Source organism: Magallana gigas, chromosome 1 (genome assembly GCF_963853765.1).
Source record: "Magallana gigas chromosome 1, xbMagGiga1.1, whole genome shotgun sequence".
Taxonomy (NCBI): Eukaryota; Metazoa; Mollusca; class Bivalvia; order Ostreida; family Ostreidae; genus Magallana; species Magallana gigas.
In genome coordinates, this window is record NC_088853.1 from 1,089,156 (window position 1) to 1,105,296 (window position 16,141).

Genomic DNA, 16,141 nt, shown 5'->3' on the forward strand with positions numbered 1-16,141 from the left:
AGAGTTGGTTGTATTGACTTTAACTGCTACAGCTTTCACACAGGGCTCTTTGAGTAACAATGAGATGTTTGATTTAGGAATGTGAGCCAAACATTACAATGTCAACTTTTAATTATGTGAACATGGTTCCGCTTGGCATTTTCAGTGAGCTTGTGTTGAGATGTTTGTGATTTCTTTGTTGAATAAAATCTGGTGAGATGCTCGGGTTTAGGTGAAATCAGTTGAAATGAGATGGTTATCATTCCTGTAAATATGAGATATGTTGAGATTGCTTCATTGAACAATTTTAAAATTTCATTCAGATTTCAATAATGTTCGTTGAGATTTTCAATAAAGTTATGTCTATAATTGAATGAAATATTTCAATAGATAAGTGGGCTTTAGTGAGCTATGGTTTGAGACATTGTATGGTTGGATTGTTAGAGATGTTTGTGGAGGGATAGTCTCAGTGATAAATTCAATGAACAAAAGTTTTGAGCAAGGAGGTCCCTAACGAGATATTCTATGAGAATTGTCTGTGGAATGAGATATTTTGTCGAGTGAGATAGTTTGAGTGAGCTGTGGTAAGATGACTTATGAGAGATGTCTTATGAATGAGATATTTTGTCGAGTGAGATAGTTTGAGTGAGCTGTGGTAAGATGATTTTTGAGAGATGTCTTTGGAATGAGATATTTTGTCGAATGAGATATTTTGAGTGAGCTGTGGTGAGATATGTTTGATATATTTGGTGAGTGAAATCAAGTCCCACCAAATATCAGACATGTCAACACTACGGCCTGCACCGGTCAGCAGAGGAGAGATTGTGTATTGCATTTGTTTGTACATTGGAGAGTAAGTTGTGAAGAATTAATCAGTGAATGTGGAATTCAGTTGAGGGTCATGGAACATAGCATAATAAATATTAGGAGTGATGAATATGTTTTTACACCAGGATTTACAATATCATGTATTTCATTCCAAACACCTCTAATATCACTATCCTGAACCATGAATTCATTGATAAGTATAACCCTTCACATCTGAATTAAAGATTGTCCCCATTTTATGCTAAAAGTATTGCATACTTTGAAGAAGACATTTTTTTTTAGTGTTTTGGGCTTATTTCACATTTTTCCCATTTATGTATTTCAGGAAGCAGACATGAGTCTAAACTTTGAAGAGCAAATTCTGGAGGCAGCCAAATCTATCGCCTCAGCAACGGCAGCCTTGGTGAAGTCAGCGTCGGCCGCACAAAGAGAACTTGTGGCGCAAGGAAAGGTAAGCCAGCAGTGGATTGAGTTTAGGACTGTACTGTAGGTGATAATGACAAATGCCTGGGTTAACTTTTGTAACTGTCTGTAGAGAAATGTTTGAACCAATATGAATTAGAAGTCAAGTAAAGTCTGCAAGGCATGGTAGATTCATAAATAAGAAATCTAGAACAAGGCATGAACATATTTCAAATGCTTTTGATAACATTTTCAAATTTTAATGCCATGAATAAACTTACCTGCCGGCTTGAAATATCTATTCTTAGCAGTCTCTCTGAGATGCATGGTAAATGTTTTTACTAAGAAACCTAGTGAACTTCAAAAATAGTATGACGAGTAATTTGACATTAAAATATTGTTTGTTCTACGTCATGGCATGTTAATGTGTCCTAGACTGTGCTGTAACACAAATTGTGATTGGTCAATCTGACAATGGGGCGGATTCTGTCAGCTTAGATCTGATCTGTATATAGTCACCTGACCACCTTTTGTGTGACTAATTTTCATTGGACGATGCATTAATTCCTCTGTGTTTCATTTCGTTCTTGCATGTTCTTCTCTCCTGTTTCAGGTTCGCACGCGCAAAGAGGTAAACAATATTGATGTAACCATGGCAACCTTGCGCTTTCTTGCTTCCACAATTGTATTGTGACAACTGGGTGTATAATCTCATTATTTCTACACACACTTTATATTCTTGTTTTGCACTTTTGGGGACTTATAATTTGAGTTTAGATAGACTTCATATGATTTTAATATATGTTGAGTTAGTTCCCATTGCTGTCATATTAAAACAGGCAAATTTTGTCACTTGACAAAATTTAGACAATTTGAGCTGTAATACCAAGTATAAAATATTTTCATCTTTTTTGGGGACTTCAACAGAAAGTGTTTATAGATTGTTAAGATTTTTGTCTTCTGGATTACCTCTATGACTTGTTATTCTATTTGGTCAATAATTTTAATATCCAAAATGGCAGCCAAAGGGAAATAACTCTCACCATATTAATGTCTGTTGGAAACTATCTGTATCTCAGACAAGTTATGGTTTATTTTTCAGGTTACCATTTATTTCATTTGTAAAAAATTCAGAAGTTTGTGCTTTAGTTAAAAACATTGGAAATCTGATGTTACTCCAAATTATAGCCTGAAAAAGGAAATTTCAAATAAATCTGTATCAAGATGTTTAGTTTTAAAGGAGACAATTTTTTTGCAATATTCCTCACTTAGTTCCAAAATTTAGTTTAAGAATAGTGAGGGCTTTTCTTTATAATTAATGTAGAACATAGATTTTTTGGATTTCGTATTGTACACAAACATTATTCATCATGACAGGGATAGGGGGTTTGAAGCTAAAAAAAATAGCAACGCTTAAAAGAAAGGTTTGCAGTGAACGCTAATCTATCCATTTTTACCCAACTTGTTCACATGACATATGATTTACCAATTTCCATTGGTTATACTTTGTACCTGCTTTTGACCACCATTTTGAATTCCATTTTGACACTGGTGTGATTCTGTCGTGATGTGGTTATATTTTAAGTTTTAGCAACAGTTTATTGAAATACCACAGAAATCTGTGTGTTAACTTTTGTCTTAACCCGGAGGGGGGGGGGGTGACCTTAACCTTCCATTAGAAGGATTAACCAATATTTTACATTACTGTAAAGGCCAAAGAATGATTTCATATCAGAATTATGCTTCATTGATAGAGAGTATTAATGTCATCTTCATAAATCACATTTATCTAGTTTTAAAGTTAAAGAATATCTTAAAATATTACTTATAAATAATTATTGAGAACTGTAATAGGAATTGTAATGATTATTGTATTATATTTACATTGTATGATGATTTGAAAAACAAACAGAAAACACATCCTATCTTTGAGCAGTAAAATCTCTCAGTTTAATTTAATACACACCTATGATAATGATTTAAGGGGAAGGATACACAAAACAGTTTAAAGTTGACCAAATTTAAAGAATTACAAATTTGATGGTTGTTGTATTGTGTCTGTGTAACACTGTAAACAATTGACAGGTTATAAAAGAGCTGGAAAAGGTAGATGTATTACAGATTACAGGGAATATACTGTAATGATTTATTACATTAGTGTTACATGTAATTACAAGTTATAGGCGTGTAAACTTCATCATGTAACTTATAACTCTTTTACTGAAATACTGAAAACCAGTTAAGATGTACTTAAAACCTGTAATATTTCTTTCTTCTGGGTGACCTTACATTATAGTTTTATTTAAGGATAGGAAATATATCATATATTAATTACTATAATAGAGGAAGTATGGTATCAACAACTTCTTGGGTTGTAAACAAATTGTATTTATCTGTACTGGGTAAACAAACTGTTGTTTTCTCTCATTATTGGTAAGAATATCAACATCTGTGAACTCCTCTATATCTTGGTGCTGGTATATATGTATGTGGTTTATGATTTATTCATGGGAACTCAAATATTTGAATGGATATCTATCTTTCAAGGTATTATAGAACTGTGGATAAATTCACACAAGTACTTAAATAAAATCATTATACTGATTTATAATTGATAATTATCGATTGTAGAGGGACCTATTGTAGACTGGGAATTCTGATATTTATCATGAGTTATATGAATAATTTTCTTCAGCTTTAAAAAAGAAATTTGAGATAACATCTTTCTTAGATGAATAACATATTTGATGTTGAAATTTTGTTTTGCTGTTGAAGCTTAGATATTAACATTAATCACAGCATATCAAGCCCTGTAAGAAAACTGAACAACATTGTTTCCGTCACATTTACAGGGGTTAAAGACAGGGGCATCGTTTTTAACAGAAACTTGTACAACTTTTCTGTATTTAGAATAATCAGTTAAAGTGAAACTATTTTTAAAACAAACAAGTTATTGATAGATTTGCCAGATAGAAATCAGATTTTCTGAATATTGAAAGAGTTGTCCAGATTTGCTGTACATAGAGAGAGTTGTAGCATTCTCAGTGTTACTTTGGAAGAATAAGAATTTATGTAGACACAATATTTTTTGGTAAAAATTTCAATTATCATATGAGAATAATTTTAGAATTTTGTTCACATAAACAAACTAAAATATCAATCTGCCAACAAATGATGGGATACCCAATGATGTCAAATGATTCCACTGACTATTGAAGTAATAATAAACTGATTGTGTTGTAATAACATATACCTGTAATAATATGTTGCTGTGTTGTTATAACAGATTGGAGCAACATACCACAAATCTCAGATACTGGACGATGACGGTCAATGGTCCGAGGGGCTTATATCAGCGGTAAGTAAATGGTCGGAGGGGCTTATATCGGTGGTAAGTAAATTGTCCGAGGGACTTATATCGGCGGTAAATAAATGGTCCAGTGGGCTTATATCAGGGGTAAGTAAATGGTCCGAGGGGCTTATATCAGCGGTAAGTAAATGGTCCGAGGGGCTTATATCGGCGGTAAGTAAATTGTCCGAGGGGCTTATATCAGCGGTAAGTAAATGGTCCGAGGGGCTTATATCAGCGGTAAGTAAATGGTCCGAGGGGCTAATATCAGCGGTAAGTAAATGGTCCGAGGGGCTTATATCAGCGGTAAGTGATTGGTCCGAGGGGCTTATATCAGCGGTAAGTAAATGGTCCGAGGGGCTTATATCAGCGGTAAGTAAATGGTCCGAGGGGCTTATATCAGCGGTAAGTAAATGGTCCGAGGGGCTTATATCAGCAGGAAGTCTCTGACCCAACAGGGTGGGAAACAAACGATGAGCAATTCAATAGAAGCATGTTGATTAAATGCAGTAATTTACAAATCCATAATATTTTTAAATAATTCTAAATACAAAATACTTCTGAAAAATTTCAGAAGCAAATAGTTTTTCAATGGTTAAATATCACGAATGATTTTGTATGTTTGCTGACACAGAAAGATAAATCATTGCACATTTTTATTGATTCTTCTTCTTTCCAATACAAGCATTGATTTCAGCTATGTTAGTACAAAACATTGGGTTTCAACACTGATTTAAGCTTTGTTTTTGATACTCCACTGATTTAAGCTTTGTTTTTGATACTGCACACTGATTTAAGCTTTGTTTTTGATACTCCACTGATTTAAGCTTTGTTTTTTATACTCCACTGATTTAAGCTTTGTTTTTGATACTCCACACTGATTTAAGCTTTGTTTTTGATACTCAACTGATTTAAGCTTTGTATTTGATACTCCACAGGCCAAGATGGTAGCTGCTGCCACTCATAGTTTGTGCGAGTCGGCCAATGCCATGGTTCAAGGTCATGCTACAGAGGAGCGACTCATCGCGTCCGCCAAGGAGGTCGCGGGGTCGACAGCCCATCTCCTGGTCGCCTGCAGGGTCAAGGCCGACCCAGACTCAGTCGCCATGAAACGCCTCCAGGTAAAAGCCTTGTTTTCTTGTAATAAATTGCCTTGTGTCACTTTTGTTTTTGCGGAATAGCCAGAAAATGTCCAGTGTTTTTTTTTTATTAGATGTCACATTTAAGTTTCATTATGACTTCAATATGTTTAAACAACACAAGATGAACAGATGACATGATTTGAACTTGTATTTATTTAGAGTATTTGTTGATTTTGATATAATAAATATTTGACCTAGCTACAATATTAGATCAATAGATGACCTTGATATGACCTTGTTACTATTCATATCTGTAGGCGGCGGGTAATGCGGTGAAGCGTGCCACGGAGGTCCTGGTGAAGGCGGCCCAGCAGGCCAAGCAGAGAGATGAGGACGAGGATATAAACGTGGCAGTCGACTCACGTAAAGTGGGCGGGATCAAACAGGTGAGACACGCCCACTTACTGTGTGTTGTATATTTCTTCATGTATTTGTATTTATGTTCTTGTATACAATGATAAACTGAAAACCAACTTGTCTTTGCATCTGTCAGTCACAGTGATGAATAGCAGTATAGAAGCTTACCTTTAGATTAATCATTCATTGTCTAGTTTACGAAAAAGCAATCTTCTGAAAAAAAAAATCCAGAGAAGATTGTTGTTTGTGACAAGACCGTTGGCAATGATTAGGAATTCTCTAATCTCTTTAACATTTCTTGATTGCAAATATGAGTTGGTTTACCATATTCATCCTTGACTTTAGAGGATTATTTTTATGTCATGTTTGTACCTGATCTCTACTACTATTATGTTGAAAACTTGTACAGTTCATCAGCATTCGTTAAATACCAAATGAATTTGATTTAGTTTCATTTAGTTGAGGTGATTCATGAAGATAAATTTTCAGTGAAGTGCAATATCAAATAACAAGTTGACTTGATTGGACTATTAGCCATGAGTTTACATATCTATGTAACTGTGATTTTCATTAAATCCACAAAAATTTATGTCCACGAATATTAACGAAACTGCATGATTGATGAAATCCAAGTACCGGTATTGCAAGAGAACATGGGATAAATATGAACGTATTAGTGTATTGCATGAAGTATTCCCAATCTATACATTTATCAATTCATTTCATAATTAACACTGTATATTTCACCTCTATATCCTAAAGATTTTTATAATATTTTCCTGAATAAGTAAAATCTATGACAAGTATTGACACAAACTACTTTCAAACGTGTGAATTTACACATCCACATCACTGACTCCATGCTAACTTGTATGGTCGTATCATTGATAATATACTATATATGTCCAGATATAGCACATATACTGAAAATATTTAAAAGATGTAATTAACACACTAACAGCTGAAGTATTCCTAATCTATACATTTATCAATTCATTTCATGATTAACACTGTATATTTCATAATTAACACTGTATATTTCATAATTAACACTGTATATTTCACCACAATACACTTAAGATTTTTATAATATTTTCCTGAATAGGTAATATCTATAACAAGTATTGACACAAACTACTTTCAAACGTGTGAATTTACACATCCACATCACTGACTCCATGCTAACTTGTATGGTCGTATCATTGATAATATACTATATATGTCCAGATTAAGAATATAGCACATATACTGAAAATATTTAAAAGATGTAATTAACAGCTAATTGCATACGATATGAAGTGATTAAACTTAAGATATGATTAACACACTAACTGCTAATTAAATACAATATAGTGATTATACTCAAAATATAATAAACACACTAATAATTCGTTACATACAATAATGTGATTATAAATGTAGTGATTATGCTTAAGATATAATTAACACACTAACAACTGATAAATTACATACAATGTAACTAACAAAACAACTAACGATGTTTCAGTTTTCGGGTATTTTCACCTGTGAATTTGAATTTATTGTCAAAATGAGTTGGCGTTTGACGACCTTTGACCTCTTAAATTTGACCTCACTTTACAGCCAGAAGTCACCGGAGGTCATTACTGGTTTCATTTCTCGTTTCTTTCAGGATTCTCATTAAATGTAATTTGTTAACATGATGATATGTGGTACTGTAAACACATTATATTCCGCGTGTACGATATTTAGCGGAAAAAAGTTTTTGAACAATTTGGCGTGGATTTGAATTAGCATATTCCTATTCTATACGTATATACATGGAATTGAGCAATGTACTTGATTTAGCAGAAGCCGCCTTCTGCCAAAAACGCTAAATAGAATACACAGCCAAGATGTAATGCGTTTACAGTATTTAAATTAGAATCACACATGACACACTGAGTACATGTTTGATATGACAAACTCCAACAAGAGTCTCACATAATATATACAAATCTAATGCACAGTGTTCAATTACCACAAACTGACATTACAATAAAATAATTAACAATGCTACACAGATATAACGCCTGACAATAACAACAAAAAACATCAAACAATTTTATTATGGAACTTAGAACTAAGTTTGTGGAGGTTGAGGTATGATCACTTTTTGACTGTTTGTAATCCGTCTCCAATTCAATCTTTTTCTTTCTCTTTCTCTTGAAGTAAATAAACTCAAGAAATGATTCATTTCATTTAACATAAAAAAATTTGATAAAAAGAGCTGTGTGCTAAAATTAATGTTAAGATAATGAAATTTTACATACATTTTGCAAAGTTTTTATTCAGCAATTAAAAAAGAAAGAAAAAGAAATAATGTCAGAGGATAAAGCTCAGTTGATGTGTTTAAGTCAAAAAGTCATCAATGTCTTGTTGCTATTTTTAGCAAATTGAGGCCCAAGAGAGGATTTTGTTGTTGGAGAAGCAGCTTGAGGATGCGAGGCGCCTGAAGGAGAAACTGGCGGAGAAACGCGACCAGACGGCTGTCTAGATAACACAGTGTGACGGGGGCGAAACGCGGGCTCATTAACCCTTGTTCTTTTACCCTATAACAAAAAATTTCTTTTACGTTTGTTGGGTAATTTGCTAGGCTGTAAAATTTTGTTTGAAAAAAAGTTCTTTTCTGTTTGGCGATAATTGGTAAAGAATAAAGTAATGTATACTAGTCTAATGACATGGGGAATTTTTTAATCTAAAGACAGATTTTATAACCATGTCCAAATTCCTCTGTCTCAGAGGTATTGAGCCCCCTCCCCCCTCGATTGTCACACTGTGTATTCTTGGACTGACTGCCTCGGTCTCTATGCATGTTAGCGTATCATCCTCACTATTACCATCTCGTCTCTCATCTCCTCATATATAAACAACTTTTTTTTTCTTTTCTCTAAAAAAATTTACAGGAACTACAAATTCAAGAGGAGATGTTACGGAAGGAGAGAGAATGGATCGAAGCCAGAGAGAAGCTGGCCAAGTTCCGTAAACAGCGGTACAAGGACACGGGCCACGATAGCGACTCATCATCCGCCTTCTAACGCCGCACGCTCCAGCTTTAACTGTATAATGCGTATAGTGCCTGTCACGTGTCTTGTGATGTCATAATGGCTTCCATGTCAGCTGTCCTTGTGAAGGTCAAGGTGACAAGCATCTAAGTGATTTAGAATTTGAAGGGAGTGAGAGTGTTTGAGATCTGGGTTAGGGTTGCATTTTTGTGGGTGTGATTTTTCAATATAGATGTGTAAGTTTGTATACTTAGAATGATTAATGATGGATAATGTATTCAGAGGACAGAAATTTGGAATTGAGAAGAAAGAGACTCAGAAAGAAAGGATTCTCAATAATCATATCATATGTATATGTAGCTGCTGATTAACTGTTAAACCAGTTATGTCGCATATTGTACAGGATTTTACAGAATTGTTTACCAACCGTGCAAAAATTTATCTATTTTAAATAGAAGCAGTTGTTATTCGACACTTGATTATTTTTGGATTTTTTTTCTGCAAGCAGACGTTTTTTTTTTTTTTAAGAATATAAACATGAAGTTTTCCGAATCTGATAGATTAAATCTACACTGTTTTAAGGTAGCCAATTGTGATATGGTGTTACAAATGATAGATGATATGGTGTTACAAATGATAGATGATATGGTGTTACAAATGATAGATGATATGGTGTTACAAATGATAGATGATATGGTGTTACCAATGATAGATGATATGGTGTTACAAATGACAGATATGCAATACTTATATACAATATAAAGACTGATATAGCTTACATATTCTTTGATATGTATTTGTACTATCCATGTACTGCAGATGTTGTATTCAAGTCGTGTTTTTATGTCGACTTAGAAATTTGCTTTATCAGCACAGTTTGAGTGAAAATTAACCAGGTTTCTTCCCCTGTTTTGTTACTGTTTAGAGATTTCAATTCACGCTTGATTTTAGTCAGAGTTTTAATTGATAATTTCATGAGAAAAACCTTGATTTGATTTCTGTGTTTGATGCCAGGCTTCCACTAACCGAGTAAATCCGCGAGTATTTGGTGTGTACCACGCTAGTCCTACACATATACCCAGTGCTGCGTATTGAACTGTTTTATGTGTGTATTTTGTATTAGTCGTGTTTAAATTTTGATAAAAGCGATATATATTTTATTCTGTTTAATATTATGATTATTGTATAATTATTATGATGACGACTGTGTAATTTTCTACATTCTCTATCGTACACAATATTTGTAGTAAGCTTTTGTTTCCTATATAAAATTGGTATATTGTATTTATACTGACCATATATAACGTAGCCACACCCTCAGCATTAATCAATATCACCAGGGGTACACTACAGAATCTGTTTGACTCCTGTATAGCAAACCATTAAACCATACAACTACAGCATGTTCTGTACCCAGAGTTATCTCTCTTGTGTTATTCAACCAATTCAAACATCATCTTATAGAATTTGAATTATCCGAGAAGAACATCATGTAGTCGATGAACTCGTATTTCATGATCAAAATATCTACGTTATAGACTAGCATTATGGATTTTGTTATCAATATTTTGTCATTAACGGATTATTTTGAAACAACCCATAATTTGTTTCGTCAAAGATTATAGAAATTATTTAATTTTGTGTCAACAAAATCGTACATTTTGTAATTGCAAATTTGCCATAAATAAAATAACGACGAAAAATGATGCTGAGATGTAGAAAATTAATATATTTACTCTGACCTTAGCTAACGATAGCGATAATGAAAATATTCAGTCTGACCTTGGTTACAGCGGATGATAATATATTCACTGACCTACGTCACAGTTACGATTATTAATATATTCACTCTGACCTTAGCCAACAGTGACGATTATTAATATATTCACTCTGACCTTAGCTAACAGTGACGACTATTAATATATTTACTCTGACCTTAGCTAACAGTAACGATTATTAATATATTCACTCTGACCTTAGCTAACAGTGACGTTATAATATATTCACGCTGACCATAGCTAACAATGATGATTATTAATATATTCACTCTGACCTGTGACCTCTTCAGTGTGCATGTGTCGGCTTACTATACCATGTATATTACGTACTGTATTTTTCCATGTATTACTGGATGTGTGTGATAGTCACATAAAATTTGCATATCAAGAGTTACTGATCATGACGCTTACAAATATGAAGTTTTAATAACAGGTTCAAATAAATTTATGTACAAGACTTTGTTGTTTTGTTGTTAACTTATTTCAAGGAAAAGTGGGCGGATCCAGAATATTCCCCCGGGGAGGGGGGTAAGGGATAATTGTTTTGACAGTGGGGGTCAAAGGCAGAGATAAGAATTTTAGATTACCAAGGAGAGAGGTTGTTCCAGGTCAAAATGTGACTGATTGATTTTGGGGCCAAATGTTAGCAATATCAAGAGTGTTTAGATCCATGGATGACGTCTATTTGTCACTCATAAGATAAAACTCTGTAAATCAGTTAACTTAGAGGTGTATCTAATGTTGTCACTAAATAAATGTATATAGTTATACTCCATATGGTCTCGTGTCCAGAGCTTTAAGTTCACGGAATGACCCAGGGTCATCGGTTCACCGGGTCAACTTGTCAATGTCTTATGACTGGTCTGTAAGTTCACGGAATGACCTAGGGTCATCAGTTCACCGGGTCATCTTGTCAATGACATGTTTTACTTGATATTTATATTAACTACTGATAGAATCACGACCTTTATTTATTTTAAAGGAGCCGACATACTCCTTAACACATTGACATGTCCCATTCTAAAGATTAAAAAAAAAAACCCGCCACTTCAATTCCTAATCCATTGGGGGGGGGGGGGGGGGGGGGGGTAATAATAAGGACTTCTTTTTTGGGGTTACTTTCCGACCAATGCATGTATTGTGTGTTTTGAAGGAATCTGTAGAAAACGAAATAACTACTGATAGAATCACGACCTTTATTTATTTTAAAGGAGCCGACATACTCCTTAACACATTGACATACCCCCATCCCGAAGATAAAAAAAACACCACTACTGTTTTGGCAAACTTCAATTCTTAATAGATTTGAGGGGGTGCGGGGGGGGGGTAAGGCTTTTCATATAAAAAGGACTTCTTTTTGGGGTTACTTTCCGGCCAATACATGAATCGTGTATTTTGAAGGAATCTGTAAACAATGAAAGCGTTAATCTGAGAGAGAGAAGGGTGTATATGTTTCAACAATTTTTGGTAAGTAAAACGTCAAACAGACCTTAAACATCCTGACATTTTTTATGCAGAGCTCTTTTCGATATATATTTAAATCCAAAAGATACTGTTAACCAGCTAATAAATAAATATAATAAAAAAATAAATTAATTCGGAAAAAATTGATAAAGAGTTTTGATTGCAAAGCGTATCAGAATGCTTATACATTTGGGTGTGAAACGGTATTAGCCAATTCTTTTTTTCTTCATTTTTTTTTTGGGGGGGGAGAGGCTTACATATTTGGGGGGGGGGGGAGGGGGAGGCTTTCATACATTCTCTCATTTCTTTTTGGGGGGAGGAGGGGGAGGCTTTCATACATTCTTTCATTTCTTTGGGGGGGGGGGAGGAATGGGGCTTTTCATACATTCTCTCATTATACCCCCGCAAACGAAGTTTAGGGGGGTATATTGGTTTCACCCTGTCCGTCTGTCTGTCTGTTCGTCTGTCCGTCTGTCTGTAGACGCAACTTTGTCCCCCCTATAGAATTTTTTATTACTGCATGGAACAGTTTGAAAATTTGTACATATGTTGAACACCATCTGAAGATGTGCACCTGCAATTTTTTTTAAGATCAGACAAGATTTAATGATTTTATGACAGTTTTCATTTTCCTTATTCTATATATTGTACACTAATGTTGAAAAGTAAGGGAGGTAATCCTTACAGATTTTATTAATTAATTAATAGAAAACACTCTAAAATATATTTATATAAATACATCCAGATGGAGTTTTTTGTCTTTATGTCTTAATTAATAAAAAAAATTATTTTTTATAAGTATTCTATCAACTGACAATGCAAAGTTTTTGTTTGTCAATGATAAATTCTTAGGAGCTAATGAGAACATCAAAGACAAGTGTGGCTGAATTCATTTGTCCCAAGGGAGCCATTATCTGAGCCATGGTTCAGATGGAGCATGTGTTTAGGGGAAATTGATAATCTGTAAAATGGGTGATGGTTTTGGGGCTATTTTAAAACTGTTTCATGTAAACCAAAAGGTCTATCATTATAAGGAAATAAATAATATAATTATTAATAAAGAAGTTAAACTATTTTTAGAGGTTGTTTAAATTTATTTGTCAAGTAATTTGATGAAGTGACCCTATTGGGCATTAATTTAAATGAAATTCAAAATTACTGATATGATTGAAGTGTTTTGGCAATTTTAAAATTGTTTATAATATTAAATTTTCTTTTTTACATATTTTTACATAGTATGGTAATTATGGTAATGTTTTGGGAGTTTATTAAATTTAACAAGCTCATCAAAGAAAATCATAGTCCTATGGGATCAATTTTCTGATTTGGAGTTCAATTGTGCCATAGGAGAAAGTGAGGAAAATTTGAAACAACTAATTGCATCTGTCAAGACTCTTATTAGAAAGATATTGAAAGTTTTATCAACAGAAGAGCATTGCTTGGCTACCGGTATTTCTATTCACTGCAAAGGGAGGGGTTATTGTCATTTTGTTGGTTTTTCTTTGAATCAATTAAATTAAAAAAATATATCATCAAATACATACATTTGTAAATGTATTACTGTTATAGATATGTATTTACAGTGAAATTCTGACAATTTTGATTTTAGTTTTTCTTTGTTAACTATTTTTTTTTTTTTTACATTTCGAGAATTTTTTTTTTTGTATGTGTTCCAAACCTTAATTATTATTCAATTCAATTATTTGTCCCATTTGAAATTAGCCTAGCGGGGGTATTAGTCCCATTAGGACAGTTCTAGTTTCTTTTTTTTTGGGGGGGAGGGGGAGACTTTCACACATTCTCTCATTTCTTAGGGGGATGAGGGGGGAAGCTCTCATACATTCTCTCATTTCTTTTTGGGTCACTGCGGAGATCCTCATTTTGAGAACTTTTAACGAAGCATGTGTCACAGAAAACAACCCATTGATCGGCAGTGATTATAATGAAAGCATGAAGTGTTTTACGTGTGTGTAAACATAAACTCACATAGAGACAAGGTTAAGGTATCGATGAATTATTGAACAGTAAATTATATCATAAACAAAAAGAAAACACATAAACGATATCCCTCTGTCCTGTTGAAAGAGGGCCAGGCAAATACACAAACAATATCCCTCTGTCCTGTTGAAAGAGGGCCCTAAACAACCTATACGATAGAATCAATCCAAGAATTATTTTCCATTCTGTAGTTCATGTAATCCAGTTTGGTAAAGAAACTGAATATTTTAAAATATAAAAAGGAGTTTTCCCTGCTGTTGGCATTTTAACTGTTTAGAAAAATGATGTGAAGATTTAAAATGTGAAAAATTCAGAAAATTTCAGTCCAGGATTATGAATAATATTCACTGTTTCCTGTGCGAACAGAATATAGTGCTTCCAGTTTTTGAGATATTTCTTTTGATTTTCTGCGCAAGAGTTGGATATTCCACTGAAGTGAATTTTCAGCCATATTGTAATTTATCACAATACAATGTACCGCCGTCCTTTCTTGAATCATCGTATTCCTACAAGTGTGGTGGTGTTAATGTTGACACTTACACTTGTTATCCGGGGACTTCTCAATGCCTGGAGAGGGTGTGTCATACCGTCAGTGAATGGGACGGACTGTGGCATCATTCGTCTTTTACGTCTACAGACTTTGGCGTCATTAACAGTCTTAACAGAAGGCGGTCTTCCTGCATAGGTTGGTGCTGTAAAACTTAACAATATTTCATATTCTCACAAAAAATAAAAAAAATTTGTCTGTTCTCCAGTAGATTTAAATAACAAAAACCACATTGTTTATATATAAATACATGCATACTAGTCAATTGTTGTATCCTTTTGTTCAAAATATTCAGTTAAAAGTCTTCAAACATTCTTTTTTTCTGAATGTTAAAATTATATATAGGGGAGAATAATGCCATAGCATTTTTCCATTTACCGGTACACGTGAACACGAACATGTAGAAAAACATGACGGTATAATTTTAATCAGAACATATGTATTTGTTTGATATATAAACAAAACCCTACAAATAAAAATCAAAAGTTGTCATAATGCGTATTTTTATTGTAATGATAAAAAAGTCAGGCGGTGGTAAAATATGTTTATTTGCAGAAACCTAACTTGAGGCCTGACAGGAATGTTTGACAGGAATCCGGTACTCTCAGTACTTTGATGGCAGTGCATTTTTGTTTTTCAGCTTTACATCAACTGGATGACAGTTTTGTCACAGAAGGTCAAATTACGTAAGTCTTCGATGCCTATTATATAGGTCGTCTCTTCAGAAACCAGTAAAATAATAATTTTTTAAAACGTTGACTATATATTTTGAACATGATGTACTTTTATACATATTGAATCCAAAGTGTTCAATATCGATCATCATACAACTCAATAAATGTAATTAAATGCCATAACGTTTCATTCCGTAATTTTGTGTTCTTGTCTCCCCAGGTCCGGCTCCGTACAGGCGTTAGCTATATATGGGAGGAATGTTCGGGATTATCATCATAGCCATCACGTGCTTCATGGTCTATGTGTTATGTCGTCATACGTGACGCAACATGAAACATATGACCAACCATTTATCTTTAACGTCTACTGTAACCATATAGTCATTAAAATTCTTGAATCAACAATTGAAGTTAAGATGACCTGTAAAATAGTATATTGTTTTTATGTGTATAAGGCATAAAAAGTGGCGTCATTGTAATAAAAAGAATAAAATAAATACGCAATCTTTTCTTTTTCTTTTCAGACATCGGACTCTTAATAATTTTAAAGTAGTTAATTAAAGAGGCGCCATGTGCGCATCTAATGGGGGTCCGGACCCC

The 16,141-nt window shown here is 33.7% G+C and overlaps 1 long non-coding RNA gene and 1 pseudogene across 2 annotated transcripts in view; both read left to right on the plus strand.

Moving 5' to 3' along the window:
- LOC117687498 (talin-1-like) overlaps positions 1–11,315 on the plus strand; it is a 54,540-nt pseudogene extending 43,225 nt beyond the window's left edge. The window contains exons 38-43 of the transcript XR_010712513.1: positions 1,133–1,258; positions 1,823–1,840; positions 4,496–4,567; positions 5,497–5,679; positions 5,958–6,086; positions 8,982–11,315. The product of XR_010712513.1 is annotated as a talin-1-like (transcript). The remainder of the gene's footprint in view (positions 1–1,132; positions 1,259–1,822; positions 1,841–4,495; positions 4,568–5,496; positions 5,680–5,957; positions 6,087–8,981) is intronic.
- Positions 11,316–14,188: 2,873 nt separating this feature from the next.
- LOC136273103 (uncharacterized) lies at positions 14,189–15,966 on the plus strand. Its single transcript, XR_010711280.1, has 3 exons — positions 14,189–15,005; positions 15,508–15,553; positions 15,762–15,966. It is a non-coding gene; the product is annotated as an uncharacterized lncRNA (long non-coding RNA).
- The last annotated feature ends 175 nt before the right edge of the window (positions 15,967–16,141 follow it).